Genomic DNA, 13,519 nt, shown 5'->3' on the forward strand with positions numbered 1-13,519 from the left:
AGGAAGGAGGCCCAGCAACCACCTTCCTCGAAGCCTTACGCCGGTAGCCGAGTTCAACCGCCGCCCCCTCGCCTCTTGCACGCAGGCGCCCGCCTTCGCTGAGGGGAAGCGGAGGCCGCCCACACCGCGCGGCGACGGCGCGCTGGCCTAGATCCGGCGGCTGCTCGGAGCGGGGCACTTTCGGGACGCCCGTCGGTCTGAGGGGCCCGGGGACTCGGGCGAGGGACAGGCCGGGAGCGGAGGGAGACGCGGGGAAGACGCTGTGGGCTTGTCGGCGCGTGTGAGGCGTTTGGGAGGAGAGGGGAGTCCGCGGCTTCCTCGCCGCGAGCCGGGAAACGGTCAGCTCAGCGCCTCAGACTAACCTTCCAGTTGGATAAAACGTAAAGGGAAAGCCAGGGGCAGCTCTCCGTTGACTTGGAGGCCCACTGAGTCGAAGGGGACTCGCTGCCGGGTTACTGTGGAAGACGGTGCTGAGGAGACGAGCGTGTTTCCTTTATTGCCTTTGCCCTCGCCTCGCTTTTCACCCCCACCCCCCGGAAATAAAAAAAGCAACTCCCCCACCCCAGAAAGCCCCCCACCTCAACTACATTCCCGCTCTTGCAAGCTACTTTTTCTGGAACTTGCTTTAAATTGTTGCTGCTTTTTTTTTTGTTCGTTTGCTTAAAGGTGAAGTGGCGGGAAGATTGTAAAGCAGGACTAAAATGGGGACTGAGCATCCGTCTCCCAGGGGTGCTGACTTTATTCAAGCACTTTATTCAATATTGTGGGGGCCCAGGTAAGCCCCACCCTTCATAATCTATCATATTTGAATGGGAATGGACATCAACTTTGTGGAGGATTGGCCCCCTCAAATAATTTATTGTGGGGGCCAAAAAACCCAGCGCCCCGAGAAGTTCTATGCCATCTCCTATCATTTTGAAGCAATGATTTCAGTGGGTCTACTTGAGCATGACATAAGTTGGATGCAACCCTGTGGTCCTAATGTTGGTATATTCTGCTCCCTTTCCACCAACTTTTATTTATGACAGTTTAATGCAATGGTTCTCCCCTCCCCTCCCCCCGGGCCATACTTCCAGAATAAAAAATTGCTCGCACCACACCAAAAATTTTATTGATATGGAATGCATTGGGAAACACAAATACGATTGTCCTAAGTATCACTTCAAGGCCTTTGCTCTCATTTTGGAAAGCTATCCATATTCTGCAAACAAAATGTTTTGATACTATACTACACATCCTTGAAATAATTCAAATGTTTTATTGATTGTCCTTCATTCTTCCCACTACATCCTCTCCTGCCACACTAGTGTGGTACTCCACACCCTTCAAAAACCACTAGTTTAATGAGACCATAGGTAAAAGATAAAAGGTAAAGGTACCCCTGACCATTAGGTCCAGTCACGGACGACTCGGGTTGCAGCGCTCATCTCGCTCTGTAGGCCGAGGGAGCCGGCATTTGTCCACAGACAGCTTCTGGGTCATGTGGCCAGCATGACTAAGCTGCTTCTGGCAAGCCAGAGCAGTGCACGGAAATGCCGTTTACCTTCCCGCCGGAGCGGTACCTATTTATCTACTTGCAGTTTGACGTGCTTTCGAACTGCTAGGTGGGCAGGAGCTGGGACCGAACAACGGGAGCTCACCCCATCGCAGGGATTCAAACCACCAGCCTTCTGATTGGCAAGCTCTAGGCTCTGGTTTAGACCACAGTGCCGTCCACACATACCCTTTTACCATGTTTAATTAGGCTGCCTGCTCATTGATATTAAACATCAGGCAAAGTAATAAGGTAGCATTCTGCTTGTGATCAGCTTCATTTTTTGAGGGAAGACTCAATACACTTATTAGCGAGAAGCAGAGCTTTTTTTTCAGCCAGAGCTCAGCTCTGGCACCTTTCAGGTGAGCGCCATTGTCATTCTAAGAGAACAAGGGAGAAGTTCCTGGTAAACTCCAGCACCTCTTTTCCTATAAAAATAACACTGCCAAGAAGACACTGCTGATTTTAAAGAGCCTGCATCTCTGGAAGCGGATCAGGTGCAAAGTCCTGTGTGTAATTTATAAACTTGTCTCTCTGCCTCCTGTATGGACGATATTCTATCTTTTGAAAGGAGGCTGGACTTTGGTGGACAATATTGTTTACAGAACCGTTTGCAAAACATGGCATTCACTTCAAAAAGCAATAGTTTCCTACAGTCCATTTTTACTTACACTGATCTTCAGCATAGTAAAGGATTTTGTTAGAAAGAATTATTATCTCTTCTCTGATCAGCCTACCACTGTTTCTGATAAAGACTGCTGACTGGTGTTTTACAGCAGCAGGTTTAAACATGCTGTTCTAATATAAGCACAGTAAAGTTAGGCTTATTTCTGGTAACAACAATTTAAAGTTGTTACCAACTGCTGAATATGCACAAGATTTCCTCCGTATTGGGACATTTTAATTTTAGCCTGCTTCCTGAAAGAAATAACCTAGCCTTTCATTTGCAGATTCCACGGTATATCATTTAGTACAATATTGGACAGCTGGAATGTTCTTGGTGATAATTGTAGAAAATATTAATTCTGTGGAACCTAGTTCAACGTTTGGCCTTAAAATCATATTGATTAAATTAACTAGTGCATAGGTATCCTGCCGGCATGTGTACTAAAGGCAGAGGCAACCTTATCACTAAGGCAGGGTGAGGTAGTAACTGCAGATGCCAATTGTTCCTCTTGACTCTCCCAACCATTTTCATTTGTTAGTGGTATGCCCTGCATAACCAGCCTACTCCCTCATCTATAGTTGACTCGTATTTTGTTAAAGAATGGACTTATGAATGTGGCCTTATCAATGGCACCCAAACCTTAGGATCCAGCAGTATTCTCAGTGGGTGTGGTCCAAAATACTTACAGATAAAAGATCTTCAGAATAAGGGCTGAACTCGGAAAGACCCACAACAGGGCTGTTTTGCTTTCTTTTTCCAACAGTAGCTTCCCCATGCTGTTTTGCATATCACTACAACATACCCACATTTCAACACGTTGGCAGGGGCATCACTATCCTAATGCAAACATAAAGCAGTATCTTGTGCTGCTTTCAGTCGTGGAACCAGTCACAATGTAATAAATGAGCTGTGTGTTTTGCCAACTTCAGTTGGAACTTGGCTGGGCTGCCTTTTTCTTACCTGGGAACTATGAATGTCTGCCTATGTGAGGTAGTGCTCAAATGGCATTCCCTTTCCCAACAAGAAAAACTATGTCTTTAGTTTTAGTGGGTATATTGGGGTAGTGTTGTTCACTTTTAGCATGACGTTAACCAGAAGCAAGCATTGGAAATTGAAGCTTTTAATTTCAACTTCCTTGATTGCAGCTGTAGTCCCTCTTCAAAATATTAGTGACAAAATAATGGAAAGTATACCCCTCTCCACCAAAGCTTACTTTTCCCTCCTTCTAGCCTTAACTGCGTAGGAGCAACAGAGGTTTAATTTGCAGTTGGTAGCTGCATTCCCCCAAGGACACAATCAGTGAATGATACTAATTGGAAATGATCCATAAAAATAGAACAACAAGGCTGACCTTATGTATCCTAAGTTCAGATTTTACAGTCAGGCTAGTGATCCTGAAGACGTACTGAATAGGAATTATTTTGTCAACAAGATAGGTAGTAAACACATTGCTGTGGGCAGAATTTATCTAGGATTCCAGAGGCAGCTTGGAATTGCCATACTGTTTGTCACCCATTGTCATTTTAAAAGAATCTGTGCCACAAATGGCTGACTTTGGCGCTACATGGTTTCGCTGGCTACCTCCTGTTTATAAAGATTTACAGGGTCACTGCAATGTTAAGTGCAGATTTTGCTACTGGTGAACTTTACTATGTGAAGTATTCAGGGCCTATTCATATTTTAAATTAACTTTACAATAATTGTTACCTTGATGTATTGAGCATTTCCTGAAGAACATTTTAGGATTCCAGAAGAACACATACCAATGCCCTAATATAAACATATTAATTGGTATGGGATTGCTCCACTTAAATTGGCTATAAGCAACAATATTTCATTATGTTTCTTACTCATGAAAATAAGGTCTCTGTTGTTACCGCAATTACACTTCCACTGCTTGCCACCATAACCTGGTAACAGCAGCAGCAAAATACTTTTGTTCGGGGCTTTACATTATGTGGAATATTATACAACTATAATATGTTTGTTTTTATTTTTAGACAACCACTTCACTTTAAAATATTGTAAAGATTTAACTGAATTTTTTATTACAGTTTAGGTGTACAGCACGTAGGAAACACAGAACATAAACCCAAAGGCTGAGTCACATGTGAAATCTACGTGAACAGTTAATCTTTGATTTCAGTAAGAACTATGCAACTCAAGGTTTTTTGCATTCTAGTGGACTACATTAATGTGAATGTTACATGTGGATTAAAACGGCTACGTCAAGAACAATAACTTCCTCCAATAACCATAGAAGCCACAAGTAATCTGATGCAGGTATATGTTTAACCATAGGAAGACATGCATTTTAAGCACTACGTGTTAAATTTTAGTTACTGACACCACTTGTACCCTAGCTTTCCTCCAAGGAGTTCAAGGCAGCATATGTAGTTCTTCTCTCACACTTTTAAAATGCATGCACTCAGGTAGGTTAGGCTGACGGGGTTGTTGTGATGATAAATGGGAGTAGTGGAGAGAAACTTGCTTAGCACCTTGATATATTTGGAGGAAATGCTGCAATCCTAAGAATACATCATAGGGCATAACTTTCTTTGAAATCAATGGGACTTAATTCTGATTAAATTGGATTTTTGGTTGTTGTGACTCAGTGAGGATTTGAACCTATGCCTCCCTGGCCTGGGGTCTAACACTATAACCCGGGGAGGGGGAAAGTGTGGACTCCCAGATGTCACTGGACTTCTGTGGCCATTGCTAGTATTGCTGGTTAGGGGATGCTGTGAATTTTAGTCCAACGCTGCACCACGCATAACATGAAATTATCCTGCCTACCATTATTTGAAACCAACTAATCCACTCCCTTGAGTCAAATTGGCTGCTGACACTTTGTTTTCTTTGTTTAACCTTCATTTCTAGTGTAGAGCCACACATAGTTTTGACACCTAGAATGTGGTCATACCATCAGCCTACCTCCACTGCCACATGGACAGAGTGTTTGTGAGCTTCCCACAGACACCTGAGAGAACAGAATGGATCATTGGCTCTCCTCATGTTCTGATATGCCAGCCTTCCCCAGCTTGGTGTCCTCCCAATGTTTTGGGCCACAAATCTCAACACTTATGAACTCTAACCATGATGGCTGGATTGATAGGAGTTGAGTCCAAACATCTGGAGGAGACTAGATCAGGAAAAGCTGACATAGGCTTGTTTCTTCATTCTATCTGTCAGGTGTATTAGATCATGCTGGATAAGTTGTTGAAAGGAGTCAATGATGGAAGGAGCCAGGAATTAATGACATGCAAGCTCTACAATTTGTGTCAGCATTTATTGTAAATTACATGCTGATCAATAAACATTTTTTTTTATTTAACTACATAATTGCTACTTGCTTGGTTTTGCCAAATAAAAGAAAATTTCCATTAAAGTTTTACCATAAATTTTGTGTTATATAAAATATTTGCTGTATGTATTCAAGGCTGTTATCTAGTGACAGAAAGAGACAATGCCTCAGGAAACATCTAATCAGCACTGCTGTTCTTGGCTCTCCTGGTCATTTGCATGTTCAGTTGTAAGAGTTCAGAAATAGGATTGTTAGACTCATATTTTAATGTCAATAATAATACGACCCTCTCAGATTTGCTTCAGTGACTGCAGAGTAAATTAAATATATTAACACTAGCTGGTTGGAAAACTACTCCCGAGAGTTACCATCAGTGGGTCAGAGGGAAGTTTTGAGTGGCACACTGCAAAGTTTGGTACTCTTCAACATTTGTATCAATAACTTAAATCACAGGTGGGAAATTTCTAGTCTGCAGGCAAATCTTAGCTCACAAGGCAATATCCTCCAAACCACAGCCGCCTAGCCCATTACTGGGGGACGGGGGACGGCAGGGAATGCAATGATGAAGCAGACTCCTGCAGCCATCAGGATCAAATCCTTCACTCATCAGCTTAAAGGGTTAAATCTTCCTTAGTTTGGCTAAGTTAGTTTGCACAGACCCCCTGACCACCATCAGGTCCCAAGGGAGGGTCACCCAGCACTCCATGATGCCTTCAGCGTTTAACTAACTTTATTTTTCTGTCTGACTCAAACTACAGTCCCCAACCCCACTCAGATCTTAGATCAATTCTCATTTGTTAACTTGGGGTGGAGATTCAGTAAGAAAAGGCTGGATCACATTTTCCTAATGACTCTTGCATTCCAGGGATTCCAGCAAGAGTCAGACCTTTAAAAATATCGCCTTCTAAGTTGTTTCCAAAATTCCCCACTTCCCTTAGCATAGAAAGAGACCACACTTGGTAAGTTAAAAATGATTTACTTACAAACTCTTCAAAGGTTATATTCATGTGCTTTTCCATACAGCAGCAAGACTAGTCAGGCAGTTCAACTTAGGCTCCAAAATTGCTAAATATTTCTAAATTATTTGTATAGAAACACAAAGATGGCCATGTGGTCTAAGCTTGGAACACCCAGTTTAGACCTCCTCACTGGTAGGGTTCACGTGGTGGAAAAAGAGAACAAAAGAGTTTGTTAACCATCCCAAAGTGAGGGGGTGTGACCTAGCTCAGCCTGGCAAGACAGCTTACTCTATGGTCTTAACCCATTCATGCATTAATTGGAGTTAAGCATGTTGGTTATTCGAGGCTGATTTATTCCACATTAACAACAACAACAACAATTTCATGCTCCATCCATTTGACTGGGTTGCCCTAGCAACTCTAGGTGGCGTCTAACAATTAAAACATTAAGCACACTAAAACATCAAACATTAAAAGCTTCCCTATACAGGGATGTCAGATGTCTTCTAAAAGTCAGATAGTTGCTTATTTCCTTTTCAACAATGAAATCATTTGGAAAAGTCACAATTGGGTTGGATTTCAGTGATTCACATTTGGTATCTCTCTTGACTGGAGTCAGTAATGGGCTGGATAAAAGCCAATAAACTGAAGCTTCATCCAGATAATACAGATATGTTAAGTCTTAACAGTGAAGGGATAATGTCACTCAAGCAAGAAGTGAATATATAGCTTCCTTCAAATGAGATTGCACACCCCTTCAAAAAAGCCAGCCAGGCCTGTGACTTGAGAGTACTTGTGAGCATGGCTTTGCTACTTGACTTCTAAGTGGCAGCTGTGACCAGGAGTGCTTTCTGTTACAATTGCAATTGTACTTGCTCTGAGCAACAGAGACCTCACTACTCTAATACATGCATTGAAAGGCTCTAGATCATGGGTGAGGTTTTTGGAATTCCTAGCAGTTCCAGCCAACATGGTCAATGGTCAGGGAAGATAGGATTTGTAAGCCAGCAATATCTGTAGGGTTATAAATTCCCTATCTCTGCCATAGATTATATTATTGCGTTTATTTCTTTATTCATACTATTTTTAAACTGAGCCTTGATCCAAACATAGATTTTAGGGTGACGTACATAAGAATGCCAAATAACAGTGCAACATATAAACAAACAAGAAAATAAAAACAATACAAGAAAATCTGAGAAGTTATGAACCAAAACTATTCAACCAGTATAAACAATACAACAAATCTCTAAAGCCTGAGCTAACAGAAATCTCTTAACCTGGCTGTAATGCACTCTTCAGTGGCGCTGCCTTTGAATATACTTGGGAAAGTATAGTTGGTCCAAAATACTGTAGTTAGGTCCCTTCAAATAGTAACAAGAGAGAGGGGGATCCTATTCTGGAAGAGCTGCATTGGCTATGATCTGTATTTGGGGCTTTGGGGCTTTAAAACTGTAAAGCCCTTTACAGTTGGGGCTCAGGTTACCTGAAGAAGCACCTCTTCCCATACACAGGGGTTGCCAATGTGGTGACCACCAGATGTTCCAAACCAGAGCTGATGGGAGTTGGGGTCCAACAGCATCTAGAAAGGACTACATTGGCTACCGCTGCTTCAAGAGCTTATGAAGAGACTCTGTTAGGTGTACCACCACAACACTCTAGCAAAGGTACAGAAAGAGGTAGTGGACTTCTGAGCTGCTTCAATAGCATTGCCCAAATTTTGGAGCCATCGGTCCAAAATAATCTTCCCCTTTTTAGGGAAATGATAAGCATGGATCTTTTACAGAGGGCATTGACTAATTATAGCTGGACGCAGAATTGTTGTATTCTCTTGTTAAACCAATTGCTCTTGAGTGATTTAACACTTTTAGCATTGATGTTGCAACTGTTTGTATTTCCAGAATGGTTTATTGATTTTAATTATTTTGTTGTAAACTGCATCAAGAGCTCTGCTGGGATGAGGTGTAAAAATTGAAAAACAAATAAGCATAAAATAGACTGTGTTTGTAGCTGCTCCAATTCCCAAGAGGATCGGCAGCACTTACATGTGCACTTAGACATATACATATGTAAATGTCCCTATTAATTCCTAAATGTGTCATTTTCTTTGGAAATGGTACAAAGCGGTCCTCAGATCATCAGTAAAACTGCTGCTTACTAACTCCATCTAGTACTTCCTACTGGAACCTATGAACTACCATTCATACCTTTGTGATTGTGAGTCTTGTATATTATACTGTAGTTAGTCCACTAGCTACATTGGTCCATCTAGCTCAGTATTGTAGACACCAACCTCTTGTAACCTTCACGTTTCTGTATTTTCTACAACTCCCATCAGCATGGCCAACTTTCAAGGATTACAGGAGGTGTGGTCCAATACGTCTGCAGGGCACAACACGCAGGGAGGCTAGTCTACACTGACTGGCAACTGTCTCTCCCAGTTCTTTCTGGAGATGCAAAGGACTGAACACAGGGCATTTTGCATGCATTGATCTCTGGTCTTTCCTCAAAGATATTTAAAGGCATATTTTAAATTATATATATATATATATATATATATATATAATGTATCCACTCTGAGACTCAGGTAAAAGTAATTAATTGCATTTTAAGAATGCATGAAAGCCCTGGTTATAGTTGCTCTGTTATGCTGTGCACAACTAAATCAAAGTTGTTGTTTTTAAAATCCAGTTCCAAAATTATAACAAGATATGCATTGATGGGCTCAAACCCACACAAAGTTTCAGTGATGTCAGTGAGTTTAACAAGTTGCAGGAGGTCCTCGATCAGGAAGAGACATAATAGGTAAATTTAGGGTATGAGGGTGAAGGAAGATAAGAGTGACAGTATTAGGAACACAAGTTTGCATATATTAAATAAGCATACCATCTGGAGGCTTTATATAGTATTTTTGGCTTTAATGTGATTGATCTGGCCTTTACATTTTTAATATATCTTTCAGATAAACAGGAATAAATTTAGGCTCCTTTTACTAAGTGACTACTGAGGTTTTTCTACCCCCAGTGAGGGGAATTAGAGGAACCAGACGCCAGAACTGTGGCTTCTAGTTCAGTTATGAAATCCTATCACAATCCTGAACCCTTGGATCTACCTGCCTGAAATTTGTTGGGGTTAATCCCCTCTCGGAGGGCTGCTATGTCTGCAATTTTCATGCACCCATGTAAAAAAACAACAACAAAGAGTTGTGGAAATTTTGGTTTCCCAATACAAGTCAATGGGATAGCTGAAACTTCAGTTTTCCAGATATTGCTTGAGATTTGGGGTCTGAATCAAATAAGGGCCCAATCTGAAGTTCTGAACTGGGCTCTGAAGCGAAGCTGAGGGGTGAGCACACAGCCCTAAAATGTCATATTTTGCTTGCTTTGTGTTGAAATCCCCTCCTCAGTGAAGCCAGCAAATCTTGGATAGGGCTCTAAAATCATCTAAAACTACTGGGCGTATTTTTAAAAAGACTTTTCAGCAAACTGGCCTTACCATGAGGCAAAATGAGGCAAGTGTCTCAGGTAGCAGATGCTGCAGGGCAACCTATCATCAGAGTCCTCTCAGCTAGGCTGCTGCCCACAGGTAAAGTGGATGATATTGTCTCACCACTAGTTGATGTAAGATTCAATTGCTATTTAAGTTGGATTCTATATGTGGAATGATGTTTGAGAGAGACTGAGTGAGTGAGTGACCTTGTTCTTTGTCTCAGACAACAAAATTTCATGGTGAGGACCTACTTTAAAGGTAAAGGTAAAGGGACCCCTGACCATTAGGTCCGGACGCAGACAACTCTGGGGTTGCGGTGCTCAACTTGCTTTATTGGCCGAGAGAGCCGGCGTACAGCTTCCGGGTCATGTGGCCAGCATGACTAAGCTGCTTCTGGCGAACCAGAGCAGCACACGGAAACGCCGTTTACCTTCCTGCTGGAGTGGTACCTATTCATCTACTTGCACTTTGACGTGCTTTCGAACTGCTAGGTTGGCAGGAGCTGGGACCGAGCAACGGGAGCTCACCCCGTCGCGGGAATTCGAACTGCCAATCTTCTGATCGGCAAGTCCTAGCCTCTGTGGTTTAACCCACAGTGCCACCTGCTTCCCACGCCCTACTTTACTGGGCATTAAAAAGGATTGACACCAGAAAAACATCCAAGAGAGGGCATTCCAGAGCCCAAGGTGCCACCACTGAGAAGGCCCTATCTCTGGGTATCACCCACCTCACTTCCAAAGATAATGGGACTTAAAGAAGGGCCTTAAGAGAAGAAACAATGGCCTCAAAAGAATGTAATACTTGGGTCAGGGCATTTGGGAGAAGGTGGTGATATCAGTGGGGCCTATGCCTAAGAAGCTGCTTGAGGTCACAAAAATTAGAGATGAGAGGAATCTCTTCCCTCACTTTCATTTCATATTTTTTACCTAGTCCACTCTGCTCTGCATTCCATTCCTCCTGAATTCTCACCTTAAGTAGGGGAATTTCTAAATTAATTCAAAATCTGGAGCTTTCAGTTCCATCAGATTACCTCTATCTTTCCTTCACTCTGCATTACCAATGCACACATGTGCATGATAAAATGCTGCAATTTTTGTGTGGCTATGAGTCTAGATTCTCTTTGTGCAGAATCCTGCACATTTGATTAAAATCCCACCATATGTACAATGACATAAAACCCGATTTTCATGTGGGGCATCCTTTATCAGCGCACAAAACTGTGCATCATTTAAAGAAACCTGGTGATGCATACATACAATCACATAGGGATTGCTTTGTGCAAGTGTTTTCTTCACTTGACATGTGTGGGAGGGAAACATGAAACAATGGAAAGTTATGCGAACTGCTCATACATAGTGTTCTGTACCAAATTTGTTAAAAATTGAGAATTCCTTAATGTATAGATTCCACTTCAGAAGCAAGATTTGGTATTTTAGAACATCAAAGTCCAGGGAGAGGAAGAATAAGAGGAATTTGGAATCATTCCTGTTCTTAATGTTTGACTGCTGGGCCCCCAAACCTTCCGTAACCCCTGTGTTGGATTTATATAGGCTAACCGTACCCTTTGGAGCCATTGCTTATCTCGTCCTCATTGTTCATTATCACCACTCATTTTGTATAAATTGTTGTTATGTTGACATTCTTCTTCCCCTTTTATTAAGGCTGTTAACCATTTACCAGTTTTATTTGAATTATCATAGAAAAATTTATTTGTTCCATAAAAATAATTGGCTCCTTTAACAGCAATATTATTCAATAGCACCTTAATGTATAATGCTTCTGCATAAGCTTTTTACTGTGGAATTTTGATGTTCTAATTTTTTTATTGTTAGCTTTCTTAATAGCTCCAGTTTTTCTTGCCCTAGGCATTTCCTAAAAACCCAGCTTCTGAAAGTCACTATAAAAGCTCCCAATACATTATGGTATGATACAAAGCCGAAATTAAAATTTATATGCTTCTTGGGTTTTATTTTAATGGCTATTAGAAATTCTTTATCCTTAAGTAATAGAGCATTGAATCTCCACTACAAGCCCCTCTTATTTCCTCCTCATCGTATTATCTCTATTATTCCTTTAGTATATGAGCAAATAAAAATCTCCCAGCATTTTAACTTGTGTGTGGAAGGAGCATTTTTATCAGTTTTGGTGCAACCTATATCACACAAACACATGTAGAATGGGGGGGGGGGACCTGTTGTGGTTGCAGTCTAAATGTGTCTGTGACAATTGCCTCACAAATTCTTGGCTGTACATCAGTGTGCATGTATGTGGTGAGTTTTCACTCTTCAGAGAATTGGCCACTAGTGAATACCGTTGATAGAGATAGCCAGATGGCCCCAACTCTACAGTGCGTTGTTCTAAGCGATACAACTGAAGGATATGAAATTCACTACAAAAATAACCAATTCCTGTGACTATCTACATGGGCTCACAGCTATTGAGGATGTATGATTAGTGCCTACATTTATCATGCAACAAAATAAGATGTTTTCTGCTACATCTCCTTAATACAGCTGTTCCTGTTATAACCAAACTCATGCCTCCAATGCATTAATTATATTTCTGCAATTTAGGCCTATTAATCATTATCCACACCCCCCCCAATTCAACCCATTATTTTGGCTGCTAATATATTTCCATTTTGTTAGCCTGCCTTGTGTCATAGGGGGCAATAATAAATTCCGTTTGAAATAATACTGAAGTGAGAGTATCTTAAGTGATATTTTTTGCTAGTCAGTATCATTCTTGCTTTCTTCTAGTTTTATTTAAACTGATGCTGCTGCTGTTGAGTGAAGGGTATAGTGCTTTAATATGCTTTCAAGATCTATTTCCAAGGATGATGAGTGCTCCTATGATATTATGCTTATAATATATCTCTGTCTGGGCAGAAGGATTCTTGCAACAACAATACCCTTAGGTTTTCAATATGTTCTCTGTTTTGCAACAGTCATTAAGAAATCACTAGACATAACCAGACACTGGATGCAATAGTTTTAGACTTTAAAAATGGCTAACATTCCTCTATGTCTTATTCTGGCTATGACAGCTGGAGAATCCTGTGACCTTTATATAACGTTACGAGTTTGGGCAGTAGGCTGTATACCAAGACCCTTCTAATCCCTGGATCCAGCAAGTGTTAAAATATAAACTAGGCTAGCTTTCTGATGAGGTGATTGCCTGGGTGATGGTCCATTAAGGGGAACAAAGGAAAGGGGATCTGTGTAAGATGGCAAATGGTTAGTTAGAAGGGAAAAGCCAAAATTTAGCAATAAAAGTTGTACTGATGTGAGCTAGAAGGAAAAGCACCAAGCTGGAAAGTAAGGGCAACATTTGATTTCTCTTTGAATCCAAACAGCTTGGGAGAAACAAGACCCTTTCTGGGTGTTAATGGTGTGAACCCCTCCATCGTAGGCTCAGGTTGTATATATGTGTAAATAAACCATATATATATATATATATATATATATATATATATATATATATATATATAATTAATACCACAGTCTCTGAAGGTGAAAATGTGTCACCTGGGGTCATTGTAACATCAGGTGATTAACAGGCAGGCA

At 41.3% G+C, this 13,519-nt stretch overlaps 1 protein-coding gene and 1 long non-coding RNA gene across 4 annotated transcripts in view; one reads left to right on the top strand and one right to left on the bottom strand.

Moving 5' to 3' along the window:
- Positions 1 to 509, bottom strand: part of TBC1D5 (TBC1 domain family member 5) — a 289,716-nt gene extending 289,207 nt beyond the window's left edge. The window contains exon 1 of one of the 3 annotated variants that reach the window (XM_053359270.1): positions 363 to 509. The gene's annotated coding sequence lies outside the window, so the exon portion shown is untranslated. Of the gene's footprint in view, positions 1 to 22; positions 297 to 362 lie in introns of those variants that run through there. The other 2 variants (XM_053359272.1, XM_053359273.1) reach the window with 2 other exon arrangements.
- A 911-nt stretch (positions 510 to 1,420) lies between these two features.
- Positions 1,421 to 13,519, top strand: part of LOC128398528 (uncharacterized) — a 29,306-nt gene continuing 17,207 nt past the window's right edge. Inside the window, exons 1-2 of the long non-coding RNA XR_008327155.1 lie at positions 1,421 to 4,484; positions 6,371 to 6,464. This is a non-coding gene — a long non-coding RNA (uncharacterized LOC128398528). The remainder of the gene's footprint in view (positions 4,485 to 6,370; positions 6,465 to 13,519) is intronic.

This window comes from Podarcis raffonei, chromosome 12 (genome assembly GCF_027172205.1).
Source record: "Podarcis raffonei isolate rPodRaf1 chromosome 12, rPodRaf1.pri, whole genome shotgun sequence".
Lineage (NCBI taxonomy): Eukaryota > Metazoa > Chordata > Lepidosauria > Squamata > Lacertidae > Podarcis > Podarcis raffonei.